This window comes from Varroa destructor, unplaced genomic scaffold, assembly GCF_002443255.2.
Source record: "Varroa destructor unplaced genomic scaffold, Vdes_3.0 BEIS01000007.1, whole genome shotgun sequence".
Taxonomy (NCBI): Eukaryota; Metazoa; Arthropoda; class Arachnida; order Mesostigmata; family Varroidae; genus Varroa; species Varroa destructor.
In genome coordinates, this window is record NW_019211460.1 from 30,876,155 (window position 1) to 30,896,200 (window position 20,046).

General features: G+C 40.3%; 3 long non-coding RNA genes across 5 annotated transcripts; 2 read left to right on the forward strand and 1 right to left on the reverse strand.

The window, feature by feature from the left end:
• Positions 1-88: 88 nt before the first annotated feature.
• On the forward strand, positions 89-3,756 carry LOC147754567 (uncharacterized). The gene is made up of 2 exons (XR_015317188.1): positions 89-2,251; positions 2,764-3,756. It is a non-coding gene; the product is annotated as an uncharacterized LOC147754567 (long non-coding RNA).
• LOC147754568 (uncharacterized) lies at positions 2,358-6,539 on the reverse strand. Its single transcript, XR_015317184.1, has 3 exons — positions 6,020-6,539; positions 3,968-5,926; positions 2,358-3,401 (listed from the first exon to the last, which is right to left on the reverse strand). It is a non-coding gene; the product is annotated as an uncharacterized LOC147754568 (long non-coding RNA).
• Positions 6,411-15,403, forward strand: LOC147754569 (uncharacterized). Of its 3 annotated transcripts, XR_015317187.1 has the most exons (4): positions 6,411-6,630; positions 7,036-7,191; positions 7,805-14,707; positions 15,043-15,403. It is a non-coding gene; the product is annotated as an uncharacterized LOC147754569 (long non-coding RNA). The 3 variants fall into 3 exon arrangements; XR_015317185.1 differs by lacking the exon at positions 7,036-7,191; XR_015317186.1 differs by lacking the exon at positions 7,036-7,191 and having other exon boundaries at positions 14,592-14,707.
• The last annotated feature ends 4,643 nt before the right edge of the window (positions 15,404-20,046 follow it).

Genomic DNA, 20,046 nt, shown 5'->3' on the forward strand with positions numbered 1-20,046 from the left:
TATATATATATAGCAACGATGTGTGATCTTTTCCATGAATCTAATTTCAGGTACTATAGATAGGTAACTTTCGTTCTCATCATTCATTTTTCAAAGCGCTCCTCTGCTGCTATGAGTTAAAAACCATAAATGAAACATAACAACAATGTGTAAATGTGCGTATTTACTCACAATCCCTTTAGTAATAAGCAGACGTTCGAAGCGTTGCCTCCCGGCAATGCTTAAACCGGCAAACGTCTGCTTTCACGTGTGTGCACAGTGAAATGTACTTAAGAAAACTCTAATGATAAAAAATAGCTACTACGACATACTTATGCTGATACATGGCTAATGTTTGTAATATTTACGAGCTTTTAATTTGGTAAATACCTGCGTCAACTATCAGCGCTCGCCTGTTTAGCTAAAAATTATATTTCACACTTGATTATTTTGATTTGCTACACTTCTCTCTTATGCGATCTTTAAGTTGAAACAGCACTTGCAGTTTCTTATTTACTGCTAGCGTACTCAAGTTAGGCTCCTCAGATGTCAGGTCTGTTCCTATATTGTGACGTCTGAATGATGTCTCGTTTTCTGTTATTCAAGGCGGCAACCTGTCTCAATATAACTAACTTTTCTTCATTGACAGTGGTTTAAAAGTAAGTGTCGTCGGAGTGACCTGAAGCAACGACTACTGGCCTGACTCAGGCAGGGGTTTGACCGCTCAAACCATTGTGTCGATCTGTTCAGATACACAGCATGCTAGAAAAGCCAATATGTGAATCATCGAATTGAATGGACCTTCAGATCAGTTTGCAGAGTAACAGTACACGGCACTCGTTTCATCGACATCTTGAAAAAACTGTCTCTTTTTTTCCATTTTCGCGATACTCCTCCATCAGATAGCTGAAATAACATCTGTCGTCGTACTAATACCCTTGCAGACATACCTTTCACGCCCACATACATATACACGGATGCTATTTGGCATACGTGCAAATCGCCGTAGAACAGCGATGGTTCGATCCCTTCGGAAATTGCTGGTAAGGCGCCCTTTGCAATATTGAGGGCATCATATATACAATTAATCCTACAAGGAATACGATACTTGTCCAATCAGTAGCGCGTTTGCGGCGTCCGTGAGCGCTCTAATCCTTCCTTAGTAAACTTCAATAACCAACTCTTGGTTTCCCCTTAACCTCTGTCCGTTATGCTCTCTCCGGCTCGTTCGCACCCTCTGGCGCACATTGCCGTGTCATATTATGATCTAAGTCGCGCGTCTCCTTTAGGATTCTTCACGCTCTGCATTCTCATCTAGTGGTAGCTGAGTTAAGCAACTAAAACACGGTTTGTTTCAGCCACTAACCTTTTCCTTTAGGCCCCCTCACTCAGGATATATCGTCCTTCTGTGTCTCATATTTCACGCTTTGCTGTCGAAGCATCATCACTGTGTATGAGATGAATGTTGTATTGCATAGCGCAACGAAGCGGTGCTGCTAACCCCCCAGGGGCAGCAGCAGGCCCGTTTGGTCATGGTCAGCTGACAATATGCGGCCTGTCGGCATAATACACGCGCTTTGTATGTAGTTACTACGACAACGACGACGACGAGATCGACAACTGGGGAAGTGCGTTGTCTCCAAGCTGCTTGATGACGGCGAATGGTTTTGTAAGAAAGTAAATTTGGACTACATAGACGACGATAGACTATGCTCAAGTACACACAGACATCTACATTAGATTACGGTATGAATGTTCACTGAAATGTTTAATGGTAACGTCGAGAGCGACCACCAAAGCACCCCGCTCCCCGCCATTGTTATATGCAACTGTATATAATGCTGTAGCGGCTTTCTTCCAGAGGCTTTCTAAATAGATTTACTTTTACACTCAGTGAATGCACGTGACTTCAATGTCGAGTTCTCGTTTTTAGATTAGATTAGACCCAGTCCGGTTGGGGGCTACCAACATCCTAACCACTGCGGCTATGCAGTGTCTAGATAGGCAAACACCTATTGTACTTCCGTGTGTTAATCGAATACGCTAAGGGACGACTTAATTAAGCGTTCAGTTTCGTTAAAAACATGATAGAGATCATACTTCATGCGTAATTCCCGACTGCTGCTGAAGGGTATTACAGCCATGTCTAAATGTAAAAGCCATTATGCTATATTACAATAGGATGAAATGAATGATAATGATTAAGTGAGGCGGATTACGCTCAGCACGGCCAGAGGCTAAAATTTAATCAGACATAGTGTCATGCCTGCAGGTGAGAATTTTTGTTTTTGAACATTTAAAATAGCTAGGGGTTTAAAATAGGGGTAATGTGTATATATGCTTTCAATCCTTAACAATATCAATTACTATCATTTTTTTTTTTTTTTTTTGATAGTGCGGCCTACGTTTTGTCATTCATTTAACCGTCTATGACAAGGAAACCTTCTTGTCAATCGAACCGCGAGACGTTTACAGCATCGAAAGCTTGACGAATTTAATGTTCTTCAAAAAAATATTATACAATCCAGTTTTGTCTACTAACGTCTGAAGGTTCTTTATCTCAACACTAGGCGGCGGAAGTAGGGCACTGGTGCGGGGAGGCTACGCGTTCGTATATAATTTTGGTTTAAAAAAGATCATAATTCGGAGACTCTGATGTGAATAGTGCTATTTACCTCCACACAATGTGAGTTTCGTTTCTAGTAATAATATCTTTCCGACATAGAAAATAAAATAGCTGAATCTTGTAGATGAAACTATTCTCGTTTTTATGCTCGGAACTAGGTTCATTTACGTGGAGCGCCTTGAGCATGAGTACGATATCCCTACATCAGGCTCCAACCACCGGCAAGCCTTCTCATTCAAGCGGGTACTGAACCTCAATTAATAGCTTACATTAGACCTCTCGCACACAAATTAGCGTATTGTGTTCTTCAATATACTGTGTCGTTATCTTCCCTAAGCCAAGATAGCCGCAGAAGGCAATCCTGTTGTCGAGACGAAGCTTCTGTGATATGTGATGTGCCGTGACACTCAACTAGCAACATTCAACATTTTAACGAACGCTATGAAGTCACGCGGAACATTAATCTGTGAGCGAAGCATCATACTAAAATGTGTATGCGCGGACGTAGCTTATGAACCAGTTCCAACTCACCGTATGACTCAGGCATCGCTGACTCACAGTAGATGGCGCACTAGGAAACGCCAATGTGCGCTAAACGCCTGCGAATCGTTTCGAAGAATATAATTGAAGGTTCGTTAAGTGCTCTGATAACAACGTACGGTGTACGGAACGAACCGTGAATTGCGCCTTCTTCTACTGCGTCGTCCCGTCTAACACTGCCTGGACAATTCGACCTCCACGCCAACAAAACAATTCCAATAGCCTGAACTCGATCCATAAATAGTTACCACTGTTGCTGAAGTCACGAAATAGAAAAATGAACTTGTATAAGATGCCCTAGGCAGTCAGCCGAGATAAAAATAATGAAGGCATATTGGTCAAAATGTATTAATGTGACTGTGAAAAACTACCATTAGTACAATGGAATATTTCGTGACTAAAACTCCTCTATTTTATAGTAGGTGTTAACTTTTGCTACAATATTAATTAAAGATGTCGATGTCGGTGGCCTGCATAGCCCTGCAACATCGCATGCATTGGCCAGAATCAGAACTGTTTAGGCTGCGTGCAAAAAGTAAGTGGGTCGTACAACAAAGCTAGGAAGCAAACGCTTTTCTAACAAATAATAAAATGTGATCTTGGCTCAAGAAGGCGACGCATCATAATTATTTAGCGACCATCTAGGTGGGTCTCAAATATGATGTTGATGATGATAATGACGAGTCATAGCTCGTTTTCATGATAGGCCCTTGTGAGGTTTTCTGGGTAGTATGAAGCTGGGTTTTGAATGACCCCGGTTTTGGTACACTTAGAGATTTTATTTCGTTCGAGAAATTAAGGAACACTGTATAATGCACTCACTGTCTTTCAGGTTAACTTAGCTAGACTGAAGCCTCTGCAGCCACCATGGTTATCCATCGCTGGCATATACATTTATCAATAATTAATCATGATCCATGGTGGAGGTTGTACGGCACTTAATGCATTTTCTGGCACTCATAGAAACCCCTTAGGAGTTCTATGGCAATACAATAAGTGATCACAACATTTTTTGACCCTGTGACTTAACAAACACGACACCGTTCGCTTGACATATACACACAACCCTTGAGAAGATAATCAGTCTCGAACTGTGATAAACGAGACCAGTTTGTCGAAAATACTTAATATGGGGGTCACATTACGAACAGTAGTGCTTTCAGGTACGTTTTAAATATCATCACGCAGGCGACCGCCTCAGCAAGTACACCGGACCCACCGAACTACTAAAACGTACACTCTCTCAAACGTCAAAAAAAAATGTAGACGGCGCAATTTTATAGACTTTGCTTTTAAACAAAGCAACATAAAAACTTCAGTGGTATGAAGTTCTGTAAATTGTATGGTCTTGACATCGGTATCCTGCGGGAGATCCTCGTTTAGCAAACTTCTCTTTCAAAAACTTCAAGAACATTCCGGATAGTCAATACTCTTTGGCACCGTTCTCAGAAACTACATATTGTCCAATTGAAACTCATCCAATTCCAGCTACAGAGAGTCAACGAACACGTTACGGTAGCAAGACCCATAAATGGTTGGGTCAAAAAAATAACAGGCTTACAGCGCCTCAGCCCCAAAAGCTCACATTCCGTGAGTCCTTCAGCTATATAAAGTTGTAAATTGCACGAGAGCTTCCGTAAGGGCATTTACCACTGCCCCATCTAATCATTCGTCCAATCAAACTGAAATGCGTTTCCTTCGAGGGAACGATATTTGAGACAAAATCAGCATTGTGTCACGGCTGCTTCTTGCCATATTGAGCACCTGTACGACGCATTGTATCGTTTATGGCCTTAAGCCTCTAGGTTGACATTTGACTTTTATAAGACCGAACACCGAAATTTTCGATTCAAGCAGGCGGTAAAACAGCATTTTCCACAGGTTGTTGATAGTTAGCTGCATTTCGTGTGTATCAACGAGAATTAATTGTAGCCCAATGTTTGAATCAAGATGGTGAATGGAAAAAAAACACTCTATATATATATATATATATATATATTTTCCTTTTTTTTATCTTTCTTGGAAGATGTAGCTTTGCTATTGGGAAAGATGAACGAAAAAATTAACTTGTGTTCCTCTTTTCGAAACTCTAGAAAAATTTTCGTATGTAAACAATTCATGTGTCAGCTGATCTTCAAAACGGTGCTTGTCGTCTCTAGTATCCAAATAGTACATTTTGTCACGTTCGCAAATTTCCTTTGATACTGTTCTGAGACACTAGGAAAATTTAGCAACGGTTAACAGCATGGGTTTTTAAATACGTTCTACTTAAAAATAATTATCCATTTTTAATTAAATTGTAATTCACTACGTTAATGTCTAGTGCAGGTGCGAAGTCTGCACCATGTGACAATCTCAATTTCTCCACATCGGACTGTATCATTTGCAAAATATTCGAATTTATTCAATAATTTTCCTATTCTTTTTCCAGTTTAACCCTAGTCCTACTGCAGGTACATTTTGAGAAGATTTTTTGCTTTTATGAAAGTTGTTAACATTAGATACAGTCATAACTAGGGTCTTAACCTTTGTCTTACACTATTTTAACTTAAACACTCTATCTTCAATAAGCCTCACTGTCAACATTTGACACGCAAGCATCCTCGACAAATGTTTGAACATTCCGAGTCATTTAATTCTTCGTTATGCCGATAAACAATGCGCTTCATATGTAGAGACAAGGCAGATAGTTTGCTTTTCATATCAAGGCTTTTTTATTGGATTAAGTTAGAATGCCGATATCGAATCGGCCTTCACCACCTTTGTCCAGGTGATCCAGACCTGAAATCACACCACATTCGTCAATCCCCGACTGACTTGAATGGTTTGGTACCTTTTCAGGCACCACAACTAAAGGGTCGAAGGACTACTAACCAGATATCCGGTCTCTGTAACCATGTGCCGTAAACGAAATCGACTTCGAAGATACAAACAGGTACTCTGTCGCGGCGCCTCGTTAGGTATTTAGATCTGTGATCAATTGCTGTTTAGCGGCAACTGGCAGAGATTTTTCGAGCACTAGCGGACGGGAACGAAAAGGAAGGGCAGCTGAGCGATAGACAGCGTTGACGACGCCCGCCTTAGAGGTTCCGGTAATCTTTTTGAATAGCTTGCCTCATTCGCGTTGTGCCGCGTTGCTCATCTACTAGACGTCTGCTTACGCAGTCATATAGCTGGTGCCGTTAGCCCAGGTACGCCAAAGCACCCCTTGCCAAGTCCAGACAAAACACTTTCGGCCTCTATTTTGGCGTAGGTTGGTATATCGTCTGCCAAACAGATGTCTCACCACTGTGAGACTAACTCGGCAAATCTGTCGAGCTTAAGTTGTGATTTGTTTAACCAGTAAAACATAACCCCGATTACAGCACCATAAAAGCTGTTAGCGAAGCTGCGGTTAGATTTCACAGACTGACCAAGCTGATACATGTATGTTACCTGTTCAGTACGCCATCTGGCGAATCATCGTGGCCATATGTTTCCTTAAGGTCTGTTGTTGCCGACACGCATCACGCGCCCACAATGTGGATAAGGGCGTATATCTAATTCTTATTGAGTTAAATATTAATGATTCAATAATTAATCGCCAAGCTTAAGTGGAAATTTCATTCTTTAATTAAGCGCGTTCGTCTTCCGTCTTTATCGCAGACGTTAACCAGTCGGATATGGTGTTGGTAGATCGTTAGAGCCCTATTTAGCGAGGGCTAGGCTAAAGCCTGTTGACCTTTCTTTAGCTCCTGTTTTATTTGATACAATAGGGCCTTCCTACGTTGTCATAAGGGACTCGTCCTCGAGTCCTAACCTCTGTTTGTCTAAGCTGAAAATAGCCTAGGAAACACTCAGTTTTTAAAAATGTGTTAAAACCGGAGCATGCTCATTTATATACATTGTAGGGGAGATTAGATCCTTTCTCAACGCTCTATTGGTGTCAACTTGCAACGAGGCCTATCTGGATTCGACAAATCAAAGACTGTTCCCCCTTCAGAGGGTGTGGGAAAAAGACGGGCTGATCTATTGCCCTTGTATTTGAAAACTTCACTTGTTTTTGGGTATGTCTGGATGCAATAAATATATGCGGACCGTTGCTTGTTTTGTAAGGCCATACGCTCTATGCATATATAGCATGACGCAGTTTATAATTTTGGCTTGGCCAAACCCGTATATGCGCCCGTGCGGCTATAGGTGCGAGCACAATGCATGACGTACAATACGTCATTTGACCAAAAGCTTGATGGCCTCAATAGCACATATATTTAAACATAGAAAGTGATCAGGGTATTGCATCGAGCCGTAATGTTCATTATAAATAGAGTTCGATGCGAATTACATCTGCAATACTGGATTTTCTATGCTAAGGCTTAGCTTTGATTCGATAGAGAAGATGAAATCTCTTTCATGAATACCAATTACGCCTTCAGTCAGCTTAAGCAAAAACTAAACACTCACATACCAAGGTGGCCTCATTTTTTAACTAAATGATAAGCATTCTATCAATTCCTACCGCATGACATATATCGGCCACTAATTGCCGTTATATAAATAAATTAGATGATAGAACATGCCCTTCCACTGTCATGATCTGTCACCCTGTCTTTCTCTCGCATGTACCATAAACGTATGTTAGAACCTATGAGAGAATTGTTGTGTCCTTGCCTTTCGTAGCGGATCGGGCGACGCGGAGGTTCAAGAAAAAAGAGAGTGCAGGGACGCAAGTAGTCAGCCGGCCATGATTACTGTATCGGGTTAAAGGTGCTTACAACGGCTGGGAAGAACCTGCTGCTGCAGCAGCAGAAGTGGCGGCGCCACGAAGCTCCGAACTTTTTTTTGGCCCGATTGAGCTCAGTGGCCTAATGTATTTTATGTGTTCGGCCTATCGACACAGTTCTATGCCAAAGTAGTTGTACGACGCCTGCGTCGTAGAGGCTAGCGAAGGAGCCATACGAAAGGAAGGGGCGGCGGCCAATGTTAGAGAACGGATGAATACAGACAGCAGCACCACGTCAGCAGGCCCGTATCCGTCACTGTCTATCACCTTGTTCTGCCATACCTCGTCGAGCTGTCGACAGAAACTCCATCTTCAAAATCAGGATTGTTACTGCCAAGCAGGGCTTGTTTTAGCTCTATAGGCATGACCAAAAGACTCGACATCGGTTTGGGCGGGCTAGGATCGGAAGCCCTCAGGCTGTTTTACGAAGTGGCAATGAAGTAAGACATTGTCTAGTCTCTTTTCAGCGACAAACTAACGGAGGCCAGCAAGGAGCGGGCCAGTCGAGGATAGGCAGGGAAAGTGACTACGAGCTCTTCCTTTTGTAGCTTCGAACGGATTCAGCAATTACTTCGCAGTTGTCGTTTGCCTTCTGTTATTGTTACGCCTAACTGAGCTTCCAAGCGTAACATGTTGTCTACTCCTTGCATAAAAGCTTGAAAACGACAGACATGCATTCATTCATGACAGTTACTGCAGCAAATATCACCTAGCTGGTTTTATTTGAAAGGACCCGCTCAAGTGAAAATCGTTTGGTGGCTAACAGCTATTATCGAGGTCTGAATGCGAACGTGTGCTTCACAAAATGATCACTAGATGTCCCAGTGATGGCTAAGGCGGTAGCGAGGAGACCATAAACAAATTCTACATAAGCCATATATTTGAATGTAGAAACCCGCAAAATATGTTTACAAAGATATCTCTCGCAGAAAAAATAGCTATAAGAAGGATACGAAGGGTATTTTGTGGATACAACATCTCACGGCTACCGCCCTATGATGGCAAAAAGATTCCAGAGCTAGAAATTGCGAAACACTCATATACGCAATTTCAGTTTATTTAGGTATTTTATCTTGTTTTCAGTTACTACCACATTTTATGGAACGCTTTAACAGGCAGGTTCCACACCCATTTATAGGAAAAAAACACTATCAAACTACTGGCTAAACTGTGTTTCTTTTTTGAAATAGTAAAAAAAGTCAAACGTTTCCTAAAATGAGTTGTGGGAACCTATAATATTTGCATTTACGACAGTCAATTGGAAACATCGCACGCGGCGGAAAAATTAGCGTGGCGCCATTTAATCCAATATAAAGTAAATTTAACTTGATCAAAACTTACAAATCAACAGCGAAGCTGTATGAGCTAGAAAAATTAAGTAGAATATGCTCGGCGTACGGTAAGCGGCTGTTGACACTAAGAGGTTTCAGCCATAACAATTGGCAATATAACATTATCCATTGTGCATCATGATAAAATAATTTGAAGCTCAAATTAAACTTCTTTATCTACCACCTAATGACAGTCGTCGTTGTAAACATTGTAACAATTAGCGAACACCTTGACATTATTTCAAGTTTTAACTGGAAACGTACTCACATTCATAAGATGATAAGTGGACCACTTTCTCAGCTACACTGTGAGCTTAGATAGTGCTCAACAGCTACCCGAGAGTGACAGCAACAACTTTCTGGGCGCGCGTTTCCACCGCAATTAATCGGGTGACCTAATTGCAACCTACAACTTTACCTAACCAAGCGACTAAAATTATAGCATGAACTGTCTACAAGATCTTTTGCAAGCGAAGAAACACGAGTGCTTCTACTAGTATCACCATCTTCATACTAGTATCACCTATTTCGTCACAAAAAAAGAAAACCTGGCAAAATTGAATCCGTTGCTTCACAATGAAAAGACCCAAATTGTATTTCTTTTACAAAAACTTTATTATCTCAAAAATTACATACTGTTGTGAACTTCGACGTCCATATTTTACCTGTAAAAGGTGTTTCATGTGCAGAATTCGAGCTATTTGAAAGTATGGCGCTGGCAGAAATACCACCTTAAAACTTGAGAATGCAGCTTATCTAAAAATGTTTCAAAGGCTAAATAGCCTTAACATAGCGGATAACTTTGTTATCGTACACAGGAACGGTCTGTGCAACGCTGCAAATATCCGAAGTTTAGCAATTGTGAGAACTGTTCGAATTAGCAACTTACTTTTGTGGAAATTAGATTGACCTAGGAGAACATAATAGTAGGCTTTATTATGCAAAAGTTCCAAATAGAAATTGTTTTCGGCTAAGTTATGCAGCTAAGTTTTGCTCGATATGTTTTACTTTTTCTTGAAAGCTACAATTTGGCCTTGTAGCCAATGGCGCCATGAATATTATTCACGTATAGACGCTAATCTTTGACTCAGTAAAGGGATACTTTTCTCTTATAAAACAAGTGCACTTATTCTTCTAGTGCTTGCCTAGCTCGCTACATACGTTTCCTTTTTTATCAAGCCAATGAAGTTTCTTGCGTTAGCGGCTATTCGGCGACAATGTTCAAAATAAGAGCAGAAAAAAACGAGGAAGGGGAAGACTCGACAAAGGCATGAGTTGTTGCTTGCATTTCGAGTGGTCCGCTGGTAATGGTGGTGAAAAACAGCGCCAAATGTCAAATAGCTACTCGTAGAGATCGACCGCAGCTAGATTGGCCACGCACGCCCAATAGTACGGCAGTAAGGACCTATAATTAATTGGACGAGATAGGATAGAGGACGTCAGAAACATTATTATCATTTTCTTTTCATTTTACTTGACTCTCGGGTATGTTTTCCGTTTCGTTATCGTCGCGCACACCAGTGATCTGACTGAGCACAAAATTACCAGGTGTCATCCCCAATCGACAGCGGCGGCGACAGCAGCAGGAAGCATCGTGTGGTTTTGGTGATCGTTGTTGCCGCTGCGGCAGGGGCAGCTTCGGTCGACCACTCCAAATTTTGCGTGGGCTGCAAACGGCCGATAAAACCGCTGTGCCTCGTTTATTCTCTAACCTGTCTCTAGCGACGCACGCTGAAACAGCAATCAGTCCTACGGTAACCGTACGGGCAGCTCTACGAAATGCGACTCGTTTGCGGGAACGATGGTAATCGTGAAATTGTAGCAAGGAACAGTCGTAGCAAAGGGCACTAGAGCTAAAAGCAGCAGCAGCAGCAGCAGCAGCAGCAGTAGCTCATCAGCTAAAAGTCGTCCAGTAAAAAACAACCGCGAGAATCAACACAGATGAGTGTCTTCCTTTCGCAAAACGACAAGAAATGAACTTCGCGGCTGTGCTCAGATGATAAGATACTCGAAATGTTGTCGCCCACAGAATGCCTCCAAACATTTTACTAAAGGACTTTTGTCTATAAGCGATGAGGCTAGGAAAATGTATCTAATTACTAAGATGGCTTGACACTCCCCACCTTGGACTTTTAAGGTCAAGACTCTTAGTTCTTACTTAATTATTATATATAACTATTTGTTTTTAGGCTTAAAGTTGTTGCAATGCACTCTACGTTACATACATGTACGGTGGATGCTATATACTGTTACTGCGAGCTAGATATGACTGTACCTTATAGCAAACATTGTTTGTTGCTTGATTTTGATCATTTGCATTTGGGTACTTTACGTCCGAAACAGCGTCAAAATCTAAAAAGTACCTCTCAGTTAGTTGGATGTCTGGATTTGTGTTTTATGTATTGGATAACAACTGCGCAAGCTTGCGTAGTTTAAGCTAAGTATTTTTCAATCATTAATTTGTGAACAACGGGTCCAAGCATAAATTACACGCCCCTGGTTCGACAATTTTTTTTTTAACGACCCAGAGCCGCAACTGCCCACAGACTAAAACCGCCAAGCAATAAAGTGTACATGGTACATCCACGGACAAAGCGGACAAAGAGCACGACTGCATGTTCTGCCCGAAATGATTGGTACCCTTTTTTTACAGAAGGCATAACAACGTCTATTTTTTCAGATTTCGAAATAAGTAGGAGATAATGGGCTTGTCTACATTTGATATGTACATGGGTGTCCTTGCGTAACGGCTTCAGCTGTCCTACACCCTCGAAGCTTTTATCGGACAAACTCGAAGACGCCTAGAACAGAACCCTCGGCGCATGGAAATAAGCGATAATATTTTTTTCTTAGTATATATAACGGCTTTACTAGGATAGGATTAACATTTTTGAATCATTATTAATACGGAATAAAAAGCCTCGATAACCTAACCCCACTGCAGCAGACAAATCTAATAAAAGGTTCGTATGTCAACTCAACAGACGTCCTCCAGGCGTGTATGATAAGATGACCTTCAGAATATACTTTGTGAAACAGCAGTAACAAGATGGACTATTCTGCTGCTTCGGAATGGTATTGTACCCGAACAGTTGTGTGCTAGTGTATGCAAATTATCATCGACCAGACGGATTTTACTAATCATTGGCTCTAAATGGCAAACGAGTGAAATCATATGTTGTCTGTGATGATACAGCTAAACAGAATTACAGAGTGATCCTTAGCTAACGTTTAAAGGAATACTCTAAAACACCTGTTAGTTCTGTACATTTTAGTAACCTGACTGAGGAAAAAAGACCTGGCACTAATATGAGAAGACTGGCCTATACAATATTTGCCCTTTCAAAAAATGCTTGATTTTCGCATATGTAATGTTATACATCTTTTCCCTTTTAGTCAGACCTGTCTGTTAAATAGTCGCAACGATGCAACGCCGAGCAGTTTCGTGGAAAGTGTTGGTTCCAATCATAAATGTTTTGGCTGCACGACTGTCTTACTTTAACTATTAATTTTGCCATAAAGGTACGAACCCATGTTACTTATTTTTTCTCCAATCGACTACTATTATAACTGCTAATAAGCTAAAAAATAACGTCAATGGCGGGACCTGGACGTGTTACTAGCTTAAAGCCCTCAAAAGCTGATCATATATGTATTAAGTTCAAAACTGCTTTTCACAGAATCAAATCCAGACATTCTGTAAAAATATGGTTATACCTATCTGATGTGGATCACCTTTATCCAGTTAGCTACTATTAGTTGGCGAAATATAGCCGCTTTACTTTATCTAAATGTTTTGCGTTAGATGTACTCGGTTTGAAAAGTTCCTATGAAGTCAGCCGGGCAAGCCGAATTATATTAACAAATATCTTACTTAGCTAGGTGTTATCCCGCCGCTTAACTCTGACCATTTATTGGTCGGATGTGACTACATAGTAGTAGGTTAACGCTTCACGTAGTGTCGTGTATACTCTGTTGGCGATGCTACGATGCTCTTAGGCTGTACCCATATCCGACTTGATTTACTCAGTCAAAGAATAATGATGAGAGATGTACTGCATAATTGATAGTATCAAGCATTTGCCATCAATTTATGAATCATACGTTACACACTGGATGCGATCAGAGCCGTTTAACCGTTAAGGTGAGGTCGCATCATGATCAAGACGATTGACGATTTTAGTATTTTTTCTTTTAATAGAAATACAAGGAACGTGTCATACGTAAAATGGCCGGCTAAGTTAAGTATGACGAAATACTGTATTTAAAATATATAAGCGTGTACATTTCATTGAGTGTCGACTGCAATTCCTATGTTGCAACTATGCTGCATATCAAAAACGCGCCTTTTTACGTCAGCCTAAGCGCTTGATAACCATCACCACGGACGACTAACTAAGGAAGACGGGAGTTGCGACATACAAAAAAAAAAAATAATCGATGCTCTTCAAAATAGATTTTTAGAGTTGTGAAGTTCTATTTGGTACTCTTTTTGACCCCAAGGCGTTATATTTGATTCAGTTCACTTTGCAGAACAACGACGATGTAACACACATGGTGAATAGCATTTACATTGTAGAACCAATAAACAAAAAATGTCCGAATCTATGAAATAAGGCTGAAACTGATTCAACGCAGTTTAACGTTGCTGCATGGGATTTAATTGAGTACAAACGTCTGTCAGTCTAGGGGGTCTGTTGCTTGATCACTACGATAACCCGACTTCCCAGGTTTCGGCTTTTTCATAAGGGTAAATGAAGTGTCTCGTTCGCAGAATTGCCTTTGACCTATATCATTTCTTGCTAATAAAACTCCTTCTCATTGGTTGTCTTCATCAGCTGAAAATACGTGACATCCTCATAAATATATCACGTCTTTCCTATATGTATCAAGCTTAGGTTAATAATGATGATCTTTATTTCGAGCACTGTCTATAATGTGACACCTCATGTCCGAATTGAAGCATAATTTATATTTTGAATTTTGCCAAGTTGCTCAATTGTATCATTATTAAAAATTATAAAATTGCATTTTGGGTTATCACACTCCACAGCTTAAGTTTGGCTAGCTCTATTGGCATTTACGTAGTACCAAATGGAAAAGCAAAGTCCGCAGGCATCCAGCCGCATTTTAAAGATTTCAAGCAATAAAATTCTCAAAATATTTTAATTTCAAACTATGATTTTTCATTATTTGACTTGTCACTACAAGGTTGGTATATATATAAAACGGATGCTTGCCCACACGTACATGTATTCACCGTCACAATCAAGGTGATATATCTTACATGACCATTTATATCCCGAAGTACTACTGCTAAGTCAATAAATTTCAACTATTTGCGGTAATATAGAGATTGACGCTTCATTTTGCACACGCGAAGGAATACTCTGTTTACTGCATTATCAGCCCCCCAAGGACCAACCACGAATCCCAAAGCACTTGTTATGTACATACGTACATACTAAGGTAAGGCTGCAGTATCTCACAAAACCGTTCATTTAGAGTTGATTCCTATTGGGCATTAAAACAGTACATTTTTCACAAGTGCTTCTGTACAACTCTATCATTATTCCATTAAGCTAGGCGCATTGTTACTACATAAGGACATATGAAACGGAAGAATTCAAGGGATGCTCTATATTTCATTTTTTAAGTCCCTAAGACCCCGTGTCAAAGCATTTCCTGGCTGGACAAATATTCACGCTTGTTTTTCTTGGTAGCGTCCTCTGCCTACATCGGTGAGCGCGCCTGTCTTCTCCTTTTCTATAATTTTCTCTTGCCTCTCTGTTTTTCTATCCAAGTGGTCTGTCTGTCCGTCCGTCTATCTGTTTCCTGTCCACTGACGACCACAGAGACGACGCGTAACGATTCGTTATGCTGCGGTTCCCGGAAGCATGGAGTGACACTCAACCCTGGCCTCGAAGTAGCAGCAACGGCAGAAGTAGGTGACTCAGAACCAAACAGCAGCTCAACCAGCAAACAAGCAACACTAAAAGAACGAACGCGACGCACTTCGTTAAGGGCACCCGATCCCACCAGAAATGCTGAATTGGAGTAGCGAAGCACGTCCTTGGATTTCGTACTTTTTAAAATAGTGGCAATAACATTTGATTAATTTAGCCTGGGCGACTTTACGAATAAAGAACCCAACTGAAAATGAAATGCAGTGTAATATCTCACAATAGATCAAACGATAGATATTTGGGGAAATCGCCTATTTTATATATTTTCGAAATAAAATTAGATTATTTTAGCTTTTAGATTTAATTTTTTTTATTTAAGATAGAGTGAGCAGAGCAAGTTGTCTGTTAAGCCATGCTGATTCAGCAGATTAAACATGTCTTTTAAAGCTCATCACAGCTTCGATTATATAATTAATTGTTCGTACGTAATTCGCGGTCATGAAATTAAATCAAATTTTACTTACTTAGGAGAGTAGTTAAATGTCACGGTCATAAAATTAAATTGTATTTGATATATGTGGGTAGTTAAATTTGTAGCATGCAGTAGTTCTTGTCGGGTCTACTAAGTAGGTTGCTACTGAATCTGTTCTTGTATCCCGAATCGTAATTCCCAACCCTTAAGAATAAATCATAGGTTGGTTGCTCTATTGAACAGAGGTAGAAATATTTGCTGGCATGCAGGGATAAGTTTTTGATGGATGATTTTCATTAACAATGATGGTTTTTTGATGACTCAATATTTCGTTCTGATCTATGAGCACTGATAGGTGATTGCGACCGACACTCGCTCATTGGTCAATTTCAGTTACGCTGCAATATGAGTGAACTATTCACACGGTAGGTTCATGTCTTGTCAGGTTTGTAAGGTGAATTCTAATTCAGACCGGCATGATCTTAGGTTGAATAAGATATTCCTAAGAATCAATGACCTTAGATCGCTGGTTGTGAGGAAATGGTCCCATTCTTTCGTCCTTACATAAAAAAATATTCGATATAGACATGTTTAATGACGCACATTGTCAAAGCTCGTCAAAGTGTCGACTCATGGAAAAATGTGGTACGAATTCAGATTCTGCCAATTAATGCCTAAAAACAACCTTTTGTAAGACCGAAAATTGGATGTTAATGAGTCAAATTGCATATTTTTTTAAATAGGCCACTGGAAAGACTAACAACGTTAAGCTATATAAATAGAAAAATTTACTGGTGGTACCCTGGTTGTCAATTCTACGTGTATAACAGCAAGGTCTATTTGAATAAGGTGTCGTGAATTTTTGAATTAATCAGCGCTTCCTAAAAGTTACAGTCTCTAGAACAAGGTCATGACAAGATAAAATTGCATCCATATACAATTTCACTTACATTACAATCCAAATTAGCTTTAATTTCAAGCTCAACTAACAACGAAAGACATGCTTAATATGTTAATTAATATGCTCCCGTTTGAGAATATAAACCCAGATGCCTGTCGCTCCGGACATCCAATAGCGGTTATGATATCGTCAGTTGACATCGTTGAATTCATTAGCAACATCGAATTACATGCAATCCGCTATGGCGACTGGCTCCTTTGTGTAATAGTTTCCCTAAAACTGATGAACTGCTTAATTACTACAGCTATACAGCGATCTATGCCGCATATGATGTCTATCTAATGGTTGATTTAATTAATTGATTCAGCATTACTCGCTTTTCTTTTAGGCCTAAGCAACATCCACCCAAATGATATGACCATTATATTAACTTTGTGTCACGTAGACCAATACAAACACAGTTCCACTGTTAGAAGCAACGGCGACAGCAGCATTAAAAGAGCAAGATTCGAAGAAATTGTGACTACCGTAAATGAAATGTTGTAGCTCTTGTTGCCGTCGTCGTTGCAATTGTCGCTCGTTAGGGGGCCTGCCATCCGGCGCATGGCCTGCAACTATCCTACCGCTGTTCTTGCCATTACTGCCAGCAATCGTCCTGCGATGATGAAGGCGCTCGCAGTTCGTGTAGCTGATTTTCTCATGATCAATGCGTCATACAGATTGTTGTGAACTTTTGTAAAGAAAACGATGAGCACGTTTATCGCAGTCATGGAAACGGTGGTAATGATGATAATGACGCGACTGCCGTGTTATCCAGTCTGTAAGCGGTTGCTTGTTCATTTCTGAGTCCAGTCGACAGTTGTGTCGGGTGTCGATTCGGTGTGCGAACGAGCGTAGCTCTGTTTCTCATTTCTCTCCGTCCAGGTCCTGTCATTCCTACCCTGACTGTAGCCTTGTAAGGGTCATACTAAAAACTCGAAATTCTCGACGCAGCCGCACTGCTGCCGTTGTGTCAGCCCAGCTTTCGTAGTATCCGCCATCTCCCAAAGGCAAAAGTGGCGGCCGCGGAGACTGCCAAGGCCTCGCAACTACCTGGAAGCGCGCTATCTGCTGAGGACTTTATCGAGCGAGCCAGGGAACAGATTCGCAGCACGCTGCGGGGGGGGCATACTTACCCGGTTGGACATATATATTTAGTATCTACCTAGCGGCCTAGAATGAGAACAGGCCATTTCAGGCTAAACAGGCTCGGAAGAAGGGCCAAGAGAAGGATGAGGGCAACATCGCAGGCGTAATTGCATGAAGATATGCGCGTGCGTGTCCCATGTTCTACAATAACTGCACAGAATAGAGGGAGGCACGGAGGAACAACCTAGTTTTACGACTTCTGCTGCATAAATTCCTTTGTAAGCTACTTTGTGATGTAGGAAAACTATTTACCGTCCCGGAATCTCGGAAAACGCTGCCGGAAACGCTGAAACGGTTGCTGCCACATAATAGATGAAATGAAACTTTAGGCTTATATTCGGCGAAAAGAAAGAAGATTATTCACTATGAAGCGATAAAATCACATTCTTCTAAAAATGCAATTTTCATGATCCGAATGTAGGCTTACGGATAAAACAGATGTCTGCTTTTTCTTTTAAGAGCAAGTCTGTTCTTACTAGTGGTGAGCCTGCTTTTTCCTAACAGTATAACTACGAACTCTTCAATTGTGGGCTCATTTTCCCTAAGGGCAAGCCTTTCTTTTCTCACAATATGAATTTTCTGTACAAATTCTGTATGATTGAGCGATACACGCCACTACCTTAATCTGTCTTCCTGGTGTGTACGCATTCTAATTACGGTTGGTGTTTTTTCTTCCATTTAATTTCTGCTTAACATGACATCTGAATTCTTTTCGGTTATATCATATTCACTTGGACGAGCTGTTTATTTTGTTAGTTAATACTCATTGTTTTCGTACAGGATTCATAGTTTCCATCAAATTTTTGTCCATCTAATTTGCTTTGGACGCTAGCTTCATTCTAGTGCAGCGGGAAGCAACTTCAATAGGAACTGGGCTTCGCCGACTCGGTCAACTTCTGCGCGCTCCCGACGAAGTATCTACGGTTATCTATATAAAAAAACAATTAGCGTAACGTGGTACCCCTCAGAAATTTGATTATGCCCCTATATATACTCTTTGAAATTGTGCGATATAGCTTATCTCATGCAATTTTATTGCTTGTGTAATTCAATTTTCAATTTATGTTGAGTAGTTACATTAAGTCTGTGTCTATTGCTATCTTCAGTTATAACGAAAATTTCACACATGATAACTACGATGCGTCCAACTACGGCGAACCTTTCCGCTACACTCAATTACTAAAACTGCACTGTAAATAGTACCATATAGTTTGAATAAAAAATACTACCTTCTAAGAGCAGCTACTGTAGTTTAGTTTGAAGCATGGATCACACTCCGCTACTTTAATTCTGCTAATTCCTTTTCTACGTTCTTTCACGAAGTAATTTTTTTCTCTGTTATTTTACCCTTGAAGTTGAAGATCCTATTCCCCCTTCATATCATGTATCACACCGAACATTCAATTTGTTGCATGTAATAAATGACACAACCTATGCTGGACGAATAATACAGTTCGATTCATCTTAATGTATTCCATACTTAGGAAAAATGTTTACCATAGCCAAATTTTTCATAATATGTCGCCTGTCATACGGTGTTGCAAAAACCAAATGACTTTAGCTAGCGTCCTAGAGTATTACATATAGATTTTCACCACACCTATCTTAATTAACCGATTAAAAATAATAATAGTAGCTTAAAATACTAAACCCGATCTGAAAATTTCATTCTCTACAAAGTTGGATCCAAAAGGATTTACACAACGGATTAGGTAAATATACGTTTTAGAAGCTTCATTTTTTAGAATATCTTTATTTATTTATTTAAATGCATGACACAGAGCCTTTAAAAACATAAACTGAGTGACTCTCCATGACAGATAGTAGCCTTTATTTACATATGGTATGAATAAAGGGAAAAAAAAATCCACTTTACGGTTAAATATGAAACGAAGGCATGTCCGTTGTATGAGTATTATTAAGTATACCAGTTCAGTAATAAATACCGTAGCTAAACATGCAATCCGCATTATTGTATTGAGACCGCACTCCCTAGCTACATACCACAAATTTTATGTTGACTTACGAGGAGCTTACTATTTTTCCGGGTAGCGCTCTCTGCTTGATGGTTTGAAGAGGTTTTTCTAAAGTCTGTTAAGCTACTTGTAACTTCGTTTGGTATCGCACACTCGGTAGAGCAGAAACGACATGAGTTAGGTGCGTCTACATTACTTTTGTGTCTGTTTATGAAGAACTAGCGTAAAATGCGAAACAATATATTAGGCTGCGTGAAGCTCAAGGGGCATAAAATTTTGAGCTGCATTTTCTCATACTTGCATCTTAAAACGACGTTTTAAAATTTGGTGGATTGTCAAGCCAGCCAGAAGGGAGCACGTAACTT